A 17,038-nucleotide genomic window follows, 5' to 3' on the forward strand; every position below is an offset into this window, starting at 1 on the left:
TTAAGAGTAGGGAATAAAAGCTTCGTAGCAGGTTGGTTTGTGAAATTGATGTGTATCATTAAAAATTTGTAATATTAACAGGTACAAAAAAATAAATATTCATAAAAATATGTTTTTCGATTTTTATAATTTCAAGATATTTTTAGTGGCACATTCAAAGAAAAAAAAAATTGTAAAACAGTCAGTGGTGTACACCTCTTTAACGATACTATTAGTTAACACACCTCCAGAGAAGGCACTAAGCATGACAATTTTAGAAATTAGAACTTATGCATCGATCTAGATTATTTTTGGGTTTTTTGAAAAAATATCTATACCTAGGTAAAAAAAAAGTATCCACGAAGCAATGATCCTTAAGTTTACAGTTTTTTTTTGCAATACAGCGTCATAGAGACAAAAATTATTTAAAAAATAAATAGAAATGTTGCAAAATAATTAGCACGGAGAATAAGCGTAAAAATGAGCAACCGGTATAAAAAAAGAATATGTTATAGCAGTAAATTCGGAATTAGTGTCCATTTCGTATTTCTTATCTATAAATAGATCTTGGCTGTTATCTACGCGAATCCAAAATGGTGGCAGCGATGTGACAGTGATATATTTCCCGGATAATTGCGTGATTCGGGTTAAAGCATAAAATCGACGTCCAGGTGAGCATTTTGAGTCGATACCTACGGTCACGACGTTTGATCGTACCATTTTCTCTTACCCACAAGTTTTCGTCGCGATAATGTACATAGATGATATTAAATAAACACTGCTGCAATTATATAAAAAAAGGGTCAAGAGTAAAGGGCATTGCTAACATAGCGCGATAAATTTAATAACCGCTTCCCCCGGTATGATACAACCGAAGCATTGACTTTGAAGTAACGGTAAAAGTTTGTTTTTCATCGACGTGAACAGCCCAGCTAAACAACAGAGACCTATCACTAATCAGATTCGATCCATGATCATCTATCACCATGGTGATAAAAAACATTCCGATGTGATACAAATAAGAAAACAAAAATTTCATAGCAAAGGCAATCTTAGAACACTGACTTTATCGGCCGTTTACCTCACTGTCCTGCCGATAGAATGTTTTTAAGATAAAATGGTTCAAGCCAATCTTGTGGGATATGGAATTATAACAATTTATTTATAACTATTACACCTAATCTACCATTTATGTTTTTACTGTAAGATGTTTTCAAATAAAAATGGTAAAACTAAATACTATAAAAATCGCTATTTGTCTGGACTTTCTCTTAAACATTAAACATCACATAATAAATATTTTGATACCTTGGCTCCACACTATAAAAAATATAATACGCCTAAAAAATAAAGCCTATAAAAAACAGGCGGAACGACTCGAATTGAAATTATTATAAACAAACGAAAAATCAAACAAACATAGCTATCCACCAAGAAAAGAAACAGCATAGTGTCAAAGACTTATTGAACAACTCGAAGCTCATTTGGAAAATAATTAAAAATATTCATTGCCAGAAACAGCCAAATAAAATACCAAACGAGTTAAACAAACCCATAGCTTTAAATAAACACCTTTTAAAATCCAACAGGAATAACTCGATAGAGCCAGACATCTTAAGCTTTTACAAAAACAATACGATGCTACAAGTAAATTTCCATTTTCAATTCTACACAATCTCCGAGGACACTTTAAGGAAGTACAATTTGGAAAAAAAATCTACTGCTACCGGGTCAAATCAAATTAATCTGGAAATGATTTTATTATGCGTTAACAGAATCCTCCCAATTGTTACCAACACTAAGTGCTGTTTCTTAGGAAATATATTTCCATATCAACGAAAAATTTCCCAAGCGCACCCTCTGTACAAGAAAAAAAATATTGACAGTTTTAATTTATTTCATTTTAAGTAATTTAACATATTAACCGATTTTGCATTTTACCAACGTGCCGTTCTGGATTCAGGCCATTATTCAGCTGTACCACTGCTCTCTTAAATATAACTGACATTAATGCTACTTCAACAAAGCATTTGATCGACTAAGTCTTGAATTACTGAGAACAATTTTGAATTATATTGGTTTTCACACTAATTCGATTAAATTAATAAAAAACTATTTAGAGCATAGAGTTCAGTATGTAGAGACAAACGTCGATGTGTCGTCGCTAACTAAATAAATTTGTTTAGTACCACAGGACGTTGTGATGAAAAACATAACTTGTTAATAAATGCAACGAAATCAAAATTTTTGTTATTCGGAACACACAATGTGTCAAAACATAAAAATCAAAATCGGTGACTATGATGGTGATGAGAGCAGGAATCTTGGGGTAATTTTTGATTCTGAGTTAAGATTTAAATCTCACGTCAACAAATGTATCCAAATGGCATATTCCAGTCGTAAAGGTATTTTCACCATCGACATCTTTTGTCTAAGTGTGACAAGAACAGACTGACGGATTCACTGGTTCTTAGTCATTTTAATTTTGCGGATGTTGTACATGGCTCCTGCCTCCTTAGTATAGACAGCCACAGAATACAGCCCGTCGATTCATTTTTGGCATTCGCCGTAGAGAACCTGTCTCATAAATTAAAGGAAACGAAATTACTATCCATGGAGAAGCGCAGAACTTTATTAATTAATAATATATTATAATATTACTATAAATTAATTTAATATTTCGCTGTTACATATCCCCTCCACCCCAAAGCACAGTCTACTATGAAAGGTGTTTCGGTCTCCTTTTTGCGGGTTACTGGATATGGATATAGATACTGATTATGATAATACTGACAGCAAATACACCGTTATTACAATTATCATTATTAGTATTATTATGATAGGACTGTCCGCGTAATAACTGATTATTCCCGGTATACCTTTATGAGAGTTATTCATTATTAGTGGACTTGGCTTGGTTCATATGATTAATAGGGCACTGACTCCCTAGTACACTCAGCTCTTGGTGATATAGTCTGTTCATAGTTATAAGAAAATGACCAAGTGCTTTTGAATGGGATTATCCAAGGGTTGTCATTAACATACAATGCAACAAGATTATTATTTATTATTTATTATTTTCTATTACGGACCACAATTTTACCTGAATTTAAATTCAGAAATTTTATTTTGATAATCCCATTCACTTTCTTATATCTATGAACAGACCATACCTTCTATACATAATTCGTATTTTTGGTCGCAGAGATGGAACCCTTTGGTTGCTTATTCTATCTTCGATTGCGGCTGATGATGGGCTTAGTCGTGCCCAGCACCTTGAATATTTTATCTCTGGTCGACGTTCCCTTTTGCGTGTTAGCAGCGTTGCCATCACCGTTACCGGCAATTCTCTATCTACCCCCTAGGTCCGCCAGCAAATTATTTATTCCACGGCCGGTCATCGGTTACGAACTCGCCCTTAGTGCCCTTAATCGTCTTTTGACCGCTATATTTTTACCTTGGGTGAATTTTTACAATGTGTTTTGCTACACGCACACCTATTTAACAAAGATCGACACTAAATCTGGTTTAGGCTCCAAATTAACTTACAATGACCACCGAAATGGTGACCATATTAAAAAAAAAAGAATTTTTTTTGGTATAATATATTCGGGAAATGTAATATAGAATGACAAAAAAATTGTACTCTACGAAAAACATACTTTATCTGAACCATATTAACGATTTATATTTCAAAACCATACTTTTTGGGGTTATCTGATTTATAGTCAATTTCAAATTTTATTTGTTTATTTAAATAACTCCCTATTTCCTTTTTCATTCTTTTCAAATAATTTTTACCCAGATTAAGAATATTCTGTCAAAATTCTAGTACAAAAAACAGCAACTAAATCCTTTAATGTTAATTCAAAAATCTAAGAACAGTTACAGGCAGTTAGAAAATAGTTAATATACAAATAAAATTTGGGAAAGTAATATTTACTAAATAGATTAATTATTTTAGAATTTCTTCTTCGACGACAATAATCTGGTGTGTAACTCGGGTACCATGAATGCAATAGACGCTGCAGCCCACCGAACAAAAGCATAACGCGAATCCTATATGAGGGGGTTGGGGGGTCCGACTAGCGTCACATCCGGGCACGTGCGACGGGGGTACTTATTATACAGTTTAACCGCCTTTTGACATTGCACCGGAAAAGAGAAAGCCACTGGCAGAATTACCCCTAAATTATTCGTAAATTGCTTACAGTGGTTTGTTCGGGATCGACTTGTTTCGAATTAAACATTCACTAATTTAGGAGAAACAAAACAGGAAATCCTTACCCCACCACAACAAATATAAGAAAAAAAAAACAATCAATAAAATAAAATTGAAAACTTAGAAATGCAGAATATAGAATGTAATACTACCACCCAAATAAGTTTTGATCATTAAAAAGAAAAGTTGTAGATCTCACTGTATAATTGGTGATTTAGATTTCATTCATATCCAGATATCTCCACTGCAAATCGAATCGAGTTGGAACAATGTAATAATATATACCTAAGCTTTTATCGATGCCTTTATTAGGAATCGTTCAAATTAAAAAAAAAATCGATTTAAATCTGAATGTAAATATTCATAGATCAGTCTAAACCAGACATACAGTGAAACCTCTCAATACGGACACCTCTATTAGGCGGACACTCCTCTTTAAACGGACATGTTTTTTGGGACGAAATATTTGCCTACCCTTTTACCTGTAAACCATTAAACGTACGCGGAGAACACTGCCCTGACTTTAAAAATATTGCTATTAAAAGTTTACCGGCAATATAGAAATTTAACAAGAAAGCATGGATGACACGAAACATTATGAATGAATGATAGAAAAATGGCCCTACAAAAGAGGAAAATTTTATTATTCTTGGATAACGCAGCATCGCACCTCCGTGAGGTAAAATTACAAAACGAAAATTACTTTCTTCCCTCCAAATACGACATCAGTATGTCAACCTCTAGATCAGGGTATCACACCGAATGTTAAATTCTATTCTCGTGGACGCGGATTTAGCAAAGTCTGTAAATATTTTAGAAGCACTTTATTTTATTCGGTCAGCATGGAATACAGTTTCGTCAGAAACTATACAAAATTGAACTAGATTGAACATTGAAGATGCAATTGAAAACATGAAAGAACCTGAACCAGAAGAAGACAGCGATCGAGAATATGATAGTGGGAAACCTAGCACAATTAACAGCTATAATGAAGCCTTAAAAATCTAACCCATCTAACAGTTTTTGCTAAAGAGAACTACATTGCATTTGAACACCTTAAAAATGTAGAAGACCATTTTCAGTTAAGTTTGTTAAGGCAACAACAATAAATATGCGTCAGACTAGCATCTTTGAGTTTGTAAGTAAATAATTAAAGTTCATTCTCCTACTTTTTTTTTTCTACAGTTTTTTTGTATGTATTTAAAGAAATAAACGTAATACATATTTTCGATTGATGTTTTTTTTTTCATCCAACTCTAATGAGCGGACAAAACTATAGGAACCATGAGTGTCCGGTTATGGCAGTTTTCACTGTATATAAGTTTTTTTTTGTCTCTAAATTAATTCATAAGGACATATTTGATTCAACTCTCCTCAATTAAGTCACGTTTAAATGAATAAATAGTTTTTGAAACACTGTGTGGGAGAGATTTAAACCTTTTTTTTTGTGATTTCATTGTCAAACCGCGTAAAAATTTATACAACATGTTTTATAATTGAAAGTCCAACAACTAAGCAAAACTTTATACAAACATATGTTCTAAACGTCTTAACTTATGAGATACAGGGTGTTCAAGTTTTCAAAAATAAAATATATTTTTTTAATACCTGTAATACCATGTTAGATATTTATCAAGAGGCGTTATTTAGTGTAAAATTTTTTTTAAATACTAATTTAAACTATTTACTTGGTTCCCCCACCCAAAATACGGGCAATTTGTTTATATAATTTGATTTATTCGTTTCAACTTTGCGGTACCTGCCCTGATAACTTGGAAAATCACTTCGAGAGTTTTGTTCTGCAGATCCATGATCAAGACTTTCTGACAAGATGCATTCTTATTTGGACACCGAGTATATCAAAATATTGCGTGGATTTTCATTCTCTCTGTTATGAAAAGGCGTGCAGATGCAGGAAATGGTAAGATGATCCGAGACCCGCGACCATGGTGAAAAACAAGGGAACCTCGCGCGCGTGTTCGCTGTCGTCTTGACAAAAGAATTTACAGGAAGAAAAACCGGGCCGGAAGAAAGCCCATATGTCCCGTTTTATTGTAGCTCGAGACGCGTTCTTTTATAACGGCCCGAAATCAAGCACTCCCACAATCTGAGAAGCACGGGGTTGCTTGCTCCGATGTAATAACTTAATTATACGCGTTTGCTATGACCAACTGCTCCCTTATAGCATTTTCAAATCGCACCTGCCATTGTTGATAATCATCGCAATTTGCGATTTAAATATCAACGGGTTCCTATGTGCAGGGGGAGTGGAATTATTTTTATTTCGGCACCTCTGAACTTGCTTTTGGACGAGAATGCGAAAAATGCGTATATTTGTTCCTCAAATAGTGGCCATGGGAAATTTATCCACGCCAGTTTTAATAATTAGATAAACACTTCATTTGTAATGACCATCGAGTCTACTCTATCCTCTTATCATCATATCATTATCATATCTGACCCATATCTGAGTTATGCTGGGGAAACATAAGGCTTTAGATAACAAATTTTCTGCTAGGAAAGGCGTTTTATTCTGTAGACCAGTTCTTTGAATCATTATACGAGGTGCATTCAAAAAGTGTAATTTTGCGGGCTACGTACATTCGATCTTTTTTTTGTTATTAGTATGCATGTTTACTTTTCTTTGTGTGCTCGGCGAAACACGGAACAAAGAATTTTCATAAAATTTTGTGTAAAAAATGGAGTACAGTGCTGCAAAGCACTTGAAATTTTGACAACGGCACATGGTGAATCTACTTTGAGCAAAAAAAATGTTTATAAGTGGTACAAGCTGTTCCAAGATGGCCCAGAAGACGCCGATGACGAACCTCGCTCTGGACCCCCCAGCATGTAAATAACTGATGAAAGCGTTGAAGAAGTGAAACAAACGGTGTTGAAAAATAGTTGAATCACTATTAGAGAAGTGACTGAAGACGTCGGCATCTATCTCTATCTCTATCAAATTTGTATTGAGAAAAAATAAACAAACAAAAATAACGAATTTTCTTACTCAAAAAGAATAAAGTATGTTTTTTACTTGTATGTTGTAAAGTTTATATAGATATATAAGTTTTTGGTTTAGGTAGTTTAGTTTCTTTCGTTTTTAGTACCTATGTTAGTATTTATTAGTTTTCTATTTTCATATAAAATAAAAATATGTACGTACCTACATATTTTTTTTGTTTTTTTTTATAACGTACTTCCGCTTATAAACTACTCATTTTCTGGCCCCTAGAGGGTACTTTATACCTGAAGTTCATTGAAATTTGAAATCCCCACAATGAGATCAACATATCAAAAGTATCAATCAAACTGAATTTATTGATTAGATGGATAGATTAGTATAAAATGGATCAAATAAATGTAAAATCTCCAAAATATAGAAAAAAAAACTTCAGAACTGGAACATTGCAAAATTCTCTTACTAATTTGAAACTATAAACATAAACGTACCAAATTGTAACCAAAAGAACCCAAATTATTAAAAAGTACTCTCCACATTCGCTTTGTCATTGATTATTACATAATTTCATAAAGATTGTGATGTAGGGTTATGGAAATGGGGTAGGCAAATCTAGAGAAAAATTGGAAAAACAGCTCACGAAGAAAGCAACATTTTTCTTCGGTTGGCACTGAGTTAGCCACACTCTCAATGTATACACATATGTCGCAAAATTAATCTTTTAATGAACAATTCGCAGTTTAAATAACCGAAGGGATTAAAGCGCGTCGCACGCCCATGAAATTTCCCAGTCTCTGGGGCGAGGGTGTAATTATCTACGACAAATATTTGCCCGGCATTTACCTTTTAACTACGCGAGAGTTCGACTTGCAACCCGGAAAGACGAAGGCGACCGAAGTGCGTATTCGGAGATGCTTCGCACACCCCTCCCCCACTCCCCACAGTCCGTTCGATCGACGCACAGTTTTTTCCAACTTTTGTATTTACCGTCAGTATTTCTTTTTCTTAATACCAATAAATGAAAGCATTTATTTTTTCCAAAACGAAAATGACAGGAAAATTACAAAACTAAAATTTAGGGCAATAAAAATTGACGGATCAAAATAATTGTAGGTAAATTATGCAAATCTTCTTTATTGTCACTAGTAAAACCTAATTTATAGAATAAGAAGGATAAATAATAATAATAATAATAATAATAATAATAATAAATAGCCTTTATTAAAGTAGAACAAAAAGAATATACTACAATAGAGTTGAACAGATGGCGAGGTCTAGCAGCGCTACTCCACCTAACCACCGATACAATGTAGTAAAATATTGAGAATTAACAAGAAAAGAAAACAAATATAAATAAGTCCCTTAAGTCAACCCAAGATTCACAATTCGACAATTTTAAACAAATCAAAGGGGAACAAAAAAAAGAAAGAAAGAAAAAAAAATAGATACTGGAAAAAGGCAAGTGCAATATTCAAAAACGACTAAAAGAAAAACAATAAGCAAAAAAAACAAACATAAAAAAAAGCGGTTTAGCCTCTCCTTAATCTCACCAGCTCTTTTAATTTCTTTTTAAATGTAGAAGTTTATGAACAAGTGATAATATCCAGTGGAATAAAATTGTAAGTTTTAATAGCGTTATATGTGAAAGAGCTCTGAACTGAAACGCAGCCGTACTATGCTTGGGAACATAGAACAGGTTATGGTGACGAGTCGCCCTGTAATGTATATCACTACCCCTGACCAATCTATCATAGAGATATCGGAGCTTTTCGTACCTAGTAATTTTATACACTAACGTAGACAGATGCACAAAATATCTGTCAGACAGATTTAACCACTGAGAATCCTTGAGTGCCGGCGTTATATGATCAAATTTACGCAAACCATAGCTGCATCTCAAGCAGGAATTTTGCAATTTTTGTAAACTGTACTGGTCTTTCCGTCTTAGAGCCGGCCAGTATACAAAGTCCGCATAACCTAATAGAGAGAGTATAAGAGAGTCACAGAATTTAAGTCTAATCTCAGTAGATAAGTAGTCTTTATACATGTAAAGTAATTTCAGTTTCCCGTAGGACTTCTGCAGTAGATAAGATATGCGAGAATCAAAAAGCAGCTTACTATCAAGAAGACTCCTAAGTTTTTACATTTGTCGATAAATTCAAGCGGAGTACCATTCAAAGAAAGCTTCAGATCTTTATACTGGATAATTTCCTCTTTTTTATTACCAAAAAGAACAACCTGGGTCTTGGAATCATTTAATTTCAGACCATGGGCTTTGGAGATTCTAGATCCTCATTTATGCCACTGTAAGACAAAGCTACATCTTTGATCGAGAATGATAAGTACATTTGCATATCATCTGCATACTGATGAGAATAGAAATTATTTAAATGCCTACTGAAGTCAGAGGTGTAAATAGAGAACAATAAAGGTCGCAAAATGCTGCCCTGCGGAACTCCCACTAGAATTGGCAGAAAGTCAGATACCGCTAATCTCAACCCCCTGCCGGCGACCTTCCAAGTAACTTTTCATAAAAGCAATAGCGGTGTCCGTTAAACTTTAAGAATTTAAATAAGAAGACTATGACTTAAGGTATCGAAGGCTTTGCTATAATCCAACAAAATCAGACAAGTATTTCTTGACACATCCTGAGCCTAAACCCAGATTGGGAGGCAGGCAAAATATTCGAATCAGCAATATGATTATAACCCTTATATAACCCTCCCCAACATTTTAGACATTACACAGAGTAAGCTAATAGGGCGAAAAATTTGCTGATAATAATACATTTGTTAATGATAAACGTCACCAAAGGTGTCAGAAGTATTTTCAGATCGAGGCCGTCCACACCGTTTGCGTTTGATTTAATTCTGGATAATATTCTCTCCACATCCTCATCTGTTACGGTTGCAAAGCTAAGCTGACTAGCAATTCCATCATAAACACGAGCTAAATACAACTCCGAAATCATATCTTTATTAGCCTGCTCTTCACCAACAGGAGGCGGAACACTTTCAGTAAAAAACTGGTTAAATGTGGACGGATCAGAAACATCTGCTGAGTTGCAGCGAGGCCCGCATTAATGTTCAAATGACTCAGTGTCTTCCAGAAGACTTTGGTATCTGCCCGAAATTTATAACTTAGATAATTTTTTTTGTTATTTCAGTAAAAAGGTTGCGCAAGAATTTATATTCATTTTTTGCTGCCTCAGTCATTAATCTTTTGTACTTAGACAAGGACTTATTTCTCAGTCGTTTCATAAGTCTCAAATTATCAGTAAACCAAGGAGCTGGCGCTTCGGTTATCTTTGATGTTTTCAGGGGAGCATTAATATTGAGTAAATTATCCTAGTTAAAAGAAAGAAAGCATCTCATCAACATCAGTCATAATATAAACAATATTCCATGGAACAACGAACAAATCAGAGAGAAACTGCTCATAATTAAAGTTAGTAAAGTCGCGATAAGTTCGATATGACGTTTGAGCTCCTAACCAGGCCCAAATCACAGCTAACTAGCCAATGTTCAGACATGTCACTCATATCAATTACACCATCGTCACCAGCAAGATCTCTAGAAGACGTTACCAATATATCTATTAAAGTTTGGGACGCAGTAGTGGTCTGTGTTACTAATTGATAAAGGTTGTATTAGTCCAAAGAACGGCTAAGACACTAGCCGTATTAATAAAATCAACATTAAAGTCTGCTCCAAAACACAAACAATCAAACTGCGGCATCAAAAAATCAAATCAAAAAATGTCACACATAAACAAAAGGTGATAAGCTTAGTATCGACATGCAAGACCTATATCTATGACACTCAATAAAAAAAAAAACGAAAAAATTATATCAAAATCTTAGGGAAAAGATTCGTTGGTTTGAAATTGAAATTGGTATATACTACCCTACAGGAACAACTTTCCTATCCACTATAAAAAGAATCTGTAGAATTAGCGAACTCAACCGCTTCATTGGAAAACACCGAATACTACCAAGAGACGAAGAGCCAGTCTTCCCAGGAGTTGCCCATCTCCCCCCCCACCTGTTGCGTATTCTTCAATGGCAACTATTGGCACTATAGTGCATATCGCGTAGCTGGAAAGGTCGGGATTTAAAGTATACGTGACTTGAAATCGTCCAGTGGTATGAAATAAAAAAAAAGCCTGTTTTGAGCCAACTGCGGGGTGGAGATAAATAAATTTAGAAGTTGAATGGAACGTTATCAAAATACGAGACGCAAAATTACGTATTCACTAAAGAAAAGTTCGTGCGACAGGGGCAATATTGTCGGAGCAAGATGGGAGGTCGCGTTTGGTGGCAGATATGTCCCGTGAGGTTGAGAGTGCCGATTCCCATCAATTCGGGAGCAGTGAATCGTTCATGCGTCCGGCAATGTGAAAGCCCGTGGCGCAAACAGACTGCTCGCGGTATTTACCGACCACCGCCCCTAGGGGGCGCTTCATGGGAACGCGGGAACAACGAATATTTCCAGAAGACCGGATTAACGAGCCAACCACTGAACTGCACAACCGCAGGAGACTTTATAATTGACTTTTTCGTTATGTTAAACACAGGAAATACGTTGACAAATGAAAAGCGGCAGTATCAGTGGCTCAATTATTTTCGATGTGGTCGAAAGGAATTTCTGCTTCGATTATTTAGATTGTAAATTTTTCTACAAACTTTACATGCCCAACAAAAACAGAAATACCAGAGTAAACCTGTTATGTCAAAAGCAACATCTCGTAGAATGAAAGCTTACTAATATGTAACTGTAAGTGAAGCCTACAGCACAGCAGGCTCATTGTGCTTCCTCTTGAACAGAGCATTCAGTTTTACGTCATGACTAGTGGCTCCACGTAGTCGATGACTGCTCCAAGAGTCGTCCTTATTAGCGATTGAGATAATGCGCTAAGCATGGATTCAACCCTTCACGTGGGAGTGCCCTACTCAAACTCAATGTGAATAGGTATTTGATAAGTAAGCAATGACCCGCAAGAATACCTGTTTGGCTGCTGTTTCGTTCGGAGAGCTAGCCAACAGTTTTCTTTTTCATCCCATTGTTTCCGGGAGTCTTGCTATAGCAACTGATGACTGACGTGGCCAGACCAACAGATTAAGACATGATTTCCTCTGAAATGCGCATGCTTTTTGATCCAACTACGGATAACTGATGCCTCAACGAAAGCACGGTGACATTAGTGCTAGTTCTGACGTAAAACGTGGACTATGAAGTACCAGAACTGCCTGTCTGCGATCTATACTCTTACCAGTAACTCTCCGCCTGGTGATTTCTTTTGCGGCTACAGTAATGCCAGCTAGCTCCGAGTGCAACACCCTGGGAATCGTAGCTATAAGTTGTAAGTAGCTATAAGTATAAGTTTGAAGGATTTGGAGTACATTTCGCATTCCGATCATTTTTTACTCTTCGTGTAGACGTTAATTACATACTTCTTTAAGCTTACTAAACAATAAAATGCCACCTCTACGAAGATTGTCGACTAAAAAGGCAATTTTATCTTTCGAAGCTGTTGTTTGCAATAATTCGGCTGATGTTTTTTAGGCGTCTCAATTTCTCTGCCGTTGAGGGCCTCATGGTATTAATTTTGCCATGAATTATCAGCTGTAATAATTCGTATATGTTTCCGTGTATCATATGTCGAAAGTACTCCATTTTTTGTCTTGATAGTATACAGAAATTGTGTTTGAGCATTCACTCTCTGAAGTACCTCCGCATTTCACATCCTGTCAGTCCACGATATTCGTAAAATACGCTTTCTAAGTTCGATATTATGTCTGAGATTACACACAAATGATCATTTCCGGCTTGTTTAATGTGACACTTAATTTCATTGTCTTATTTCCAGTCAACTGTGATTATTCTGCCAAGTATTTGAGCATGCATCTGCCGTATCTCTTCATTTACAACCCTTTATTGATGCTTGCGTATATAGTCTATATTTTGTATTTTTGATCTTGTGATTGGAAGTGCGGTGTATTGGTGTAGTTTGGTTCACATTATGCTACGTCAGGATCGGCTTGAAAATATTTTTCATTGATAACAGCCATGAAAAATAGTACCCTAATATAGGGAAAATCTTTGTGAGTGTTATGACTAAAATTTTCAATGTTTAAATTCGGACAACACAGTACGTGGTGAAAAAATAAATAACATTAAATACTTTTAATTACTATAATGGCGCAATAAATGATCAAAAATGTACCCTTCTACATGGATACACATGTTTGGTCTTTTTCTGAAATTTTCTTGGACGTTCCTTAGCATAAACGGTGTTATTCTCCTGCACGCGTCAAGAATCCTTTTTTCCATATCTTCTCCTGTTGCAGGAGGATGCACATAAACACGATCTTTAACATATCCACACGAAAGACATCTAGTGGTGTTAAATTACAGGATCGAGGAGGATATCCAATGAATCCACCTCTACCGATCCAGTTCTGTGGGTATTGTTGCTAAAACCACATTTGTTGGATCTCAATGTTATCAACTTCTTGAAGAAGTTGAGGTAAATCATTCTGCAAAAAATATCTAGGCCATTTAAGTGGTTCGCGAAAAAAATATGGTCCAATAAATTTAAAGTGTTTTTTTTATTCCTCGCCACACATTCAGCTTTAGAAAAATCCACAACTAGTTTTTTTTTAATTTACTGACACCACAATAAATTTTATGAATTTATTTACTCAGTTGAAAATATTGGAAAAGTTAAAATAAATAGCAAAGTATTAAAAAAAGGTATATGACATACTTAATGGACGTTGTAGGTTTTTTTGAGATCTTTTAGAAAAAATAATAATATATATGGTGTGCAATTTAAGAAAATCGACATTTTTCAATTTTAAATAATCCAAATATATTCGCTTATTTTGAACACCCTTCAATATATCGTTTAGATTATCTCCAAATATATGAATAATGTGACTGACCTTTAAAAATAATAGCTCTATCTTAATTTTTTTGCTAGTGTGAAAACTAGTATTTCTTTAGAAAAATTAAACAATTGGAAAAAAAAGGTTTAGGTATATATTATTATTAATACAAAAGTTAAATAATTTTACAAGGAATTGAAATCACAATTTAAAAATAGGCCGTTCTATTTAAAAAAATGTATGTTTTATTATTCACGCTTTTTTTAGCCACTCTGTATACTTTAAAATAAGTGTGTATCCTAACAATCATTACAACTTTTGACGTTGACTCACCCTGCACAAGATTAATTAATTTTAAGATGTTAGAACATGTATATTAAATTAGGATAATAATAATAAATAAACCAATTATCAGCTGAAAATTAATAATCAATTAAAATTCCGCCTTTTCAGTTCCGCCGATATTTGATAAGTTTTAATATTCTTTAGTCATTTTTATTAGAATTTATTATTTAAGAAGAAGAAATTATTTTTCTTTTTATCTGTATCAAAATTAGTATAAGAGTCGACACGAAAGTTACTGCTAGTTTAATTCCGTATTATTTTTCAAATGTATGTCTTCATTCTTGCAAGTTATTTAATAAAATAATTAAATCTGAAAGTCCATCTTTTAACCAATGTGGGAATCCAACAAAGGTTAGAATTGAAAAAATAATCTAAACGTGCATGAAAATTTCGATATTACTTATTATGAGGTAAAAATAAAGAATTTTCGGTTTTATTCGAGAATTATTTATTGTCAATTCTGCAATGTTGGAATGCCTGTATATATATGGAATTTATTCCACTATAGATTCTTTTATTATTTATCTCAGCGTATTTCCTTTCACGCGATTCGTTTCCGATCTCGATTCGAGGGTAAGTAATTGCTGGCGTCATATTCAAAACCCCGGTGAAAAACGCGCGATATGCATTTGAAAGACGAAATCAAACGCTCGTATGACTGGCAGCATTTACAAAATGAAGGCATAAAAACATGTCGTGGCTTCTTCTATAGAGGGCCTTAATCATATAGAAAGCGTTTTTCGCGAATGTCAGGGTCTAGTATATTCCCGAGGCCGTCGCCATCTCTATAAAAAATTCCAAAATTATATTATATACAGGGTGTACCACTTAAGATGAACTATTTATCAAGCAGTCCCCCGATCAAAACAAAGGCATTTTTCTCTTTAATTTCATACAAACGAATCAGTTAACCTTAGATCAAGGTCGAAAGCAAAATAACAATAAATACTTTATTTATTTATTATTATTTATTTTATTTCTTTAGCACTTGGCAAGCAAGCAAGTAAAATTTACATAAACAAAACTATAAACTCCGCAAATACCCAGCAAGTCTCTTCTTGAATACTCTTGGGCAAGGCGCGCCCTTAATATTATCCGGCAGTTCATCAAAATTACAAACACCATCGTACAATAGAGTTTTCTGTAAATTTATTGTTTTTACCATAGAAACATTGAAGTGCTGATTGGAACGTATATTATATTGATAAAAGTTTGACCTTTTTTCCTAATATACTCTTTATAGGAGTATATCTACCACAGTTCAGGATGGTTCTCATAACCCTATTTTGTTGTAACTGTAACTTATGTAAATCTTCTTTTGTACAAGATATAAGCAATGAACAAACATATGAAAAATGAGGAAATATTATACTATTATACACTAATAATAAAATAATATATGCGATAAAAACCGCGATACACGGTTAAAAACCCTTATTTTCATACCAATACCAAGATCACCCCTGAATATTTCATTTCGGAAACAAACTCAATTTTATTACCCTGTATATCCACAGAATACCCCGACTTATAAAATTTTTGACAGTTAACCTTAGGACCGATAACCATGCACTTGGTTTTGGAGCTATTTCATTTCAGTTTATTTTGACACAGCCATTCGTAGAAATACTGCATTTCGGTGTTCAGTTTGGTAGCTATTTCTTTGCAATCGTTTCCAGAGACTGAAATAAGCGTGTCATCAGCAAATAAGGAGTTTTTTAAAACCTGATGCATATCATTTATATAAATAATAAATAAAAGCGGGCCCAACACGCTTCCCTGCGGTACCCCCTATGACTAGAAACATTATTACTAAATAAATATAAATATGATATTAGGTACGAAGCGTAACAGTAGATATAAGAAGTTTCATAAAAAGATGAACAGTAACAACAATCTTAAATATGTTTTTACTTACTAACCAATGCTATAAATAATTATGGCATTTTGAAATATTTAAAAAGTACACAGGAAACAAAACAAGCTTTTGAGGAGATGTTCAATTAATTTTAAAGTTTACTAAATATCGATAGATGACAGCATAGTGCAGAAAACTAAATTTTAAGGCTGAATTTCTGAAGTAGAAGGAAAACTGCGTGCAAGCAGTGCAGATATTATTAATCCCAGCGTAGAAATTGATATACATTAAACGCCTGGGAATCTTTATAAAAAAGTTTTTTATTAATGGAAAAACTGATCAATACTATTTAAACGAATATTTGGGTCCCCATATTACTGTGAAAAATGGTTTTCTATAGTGAATTTTGTAAAATCTTCTAATAGAAATAGACTTGACAGGGAATTCATTAAATATCTATTAATATCTATAACAATAATCTATTAATAATAATAATTAAGAATTAAACTCAGATGCAAGTGACCTACGAACTAGTACCAAAAAAATATGGATAAAATCTGACTCAAGTCTCAAAAAGGTCCGCCATCGCTGCTCTGGAACAAAAGCTATCGATTTGCCTAATGTTTTTTTTAATTTGCCTCATTTTTCTTTTTATTTTAATTTATTATACCATCCTTACGCTTAGGAACTCTACACCCATATGAACGATCCCCACAGTTCTAGACTTTTTATCTTCTGGTTTTCTGCTGTTAATATGCAATAAAAATATTTGCGCAATATCGT

This window comes from Cylas formicarius, unplaced genomic scaffold (assembly GCF_029955315.1).
Source record: "Cylas formicarius isolate icCylForm1 unplaced genomic scaffold, icCylForm1.1 PGA_scaffold_12__32_contigs__length_19106922, whole genome shotgun sequence".
NCBI classification, from domain to species: domain Eukaryota; kingdom Metazoa; phylum Arthropoda; class Insecta; order Coleoptera; family Brentidae; genus Cylas; species Cylas formicarius.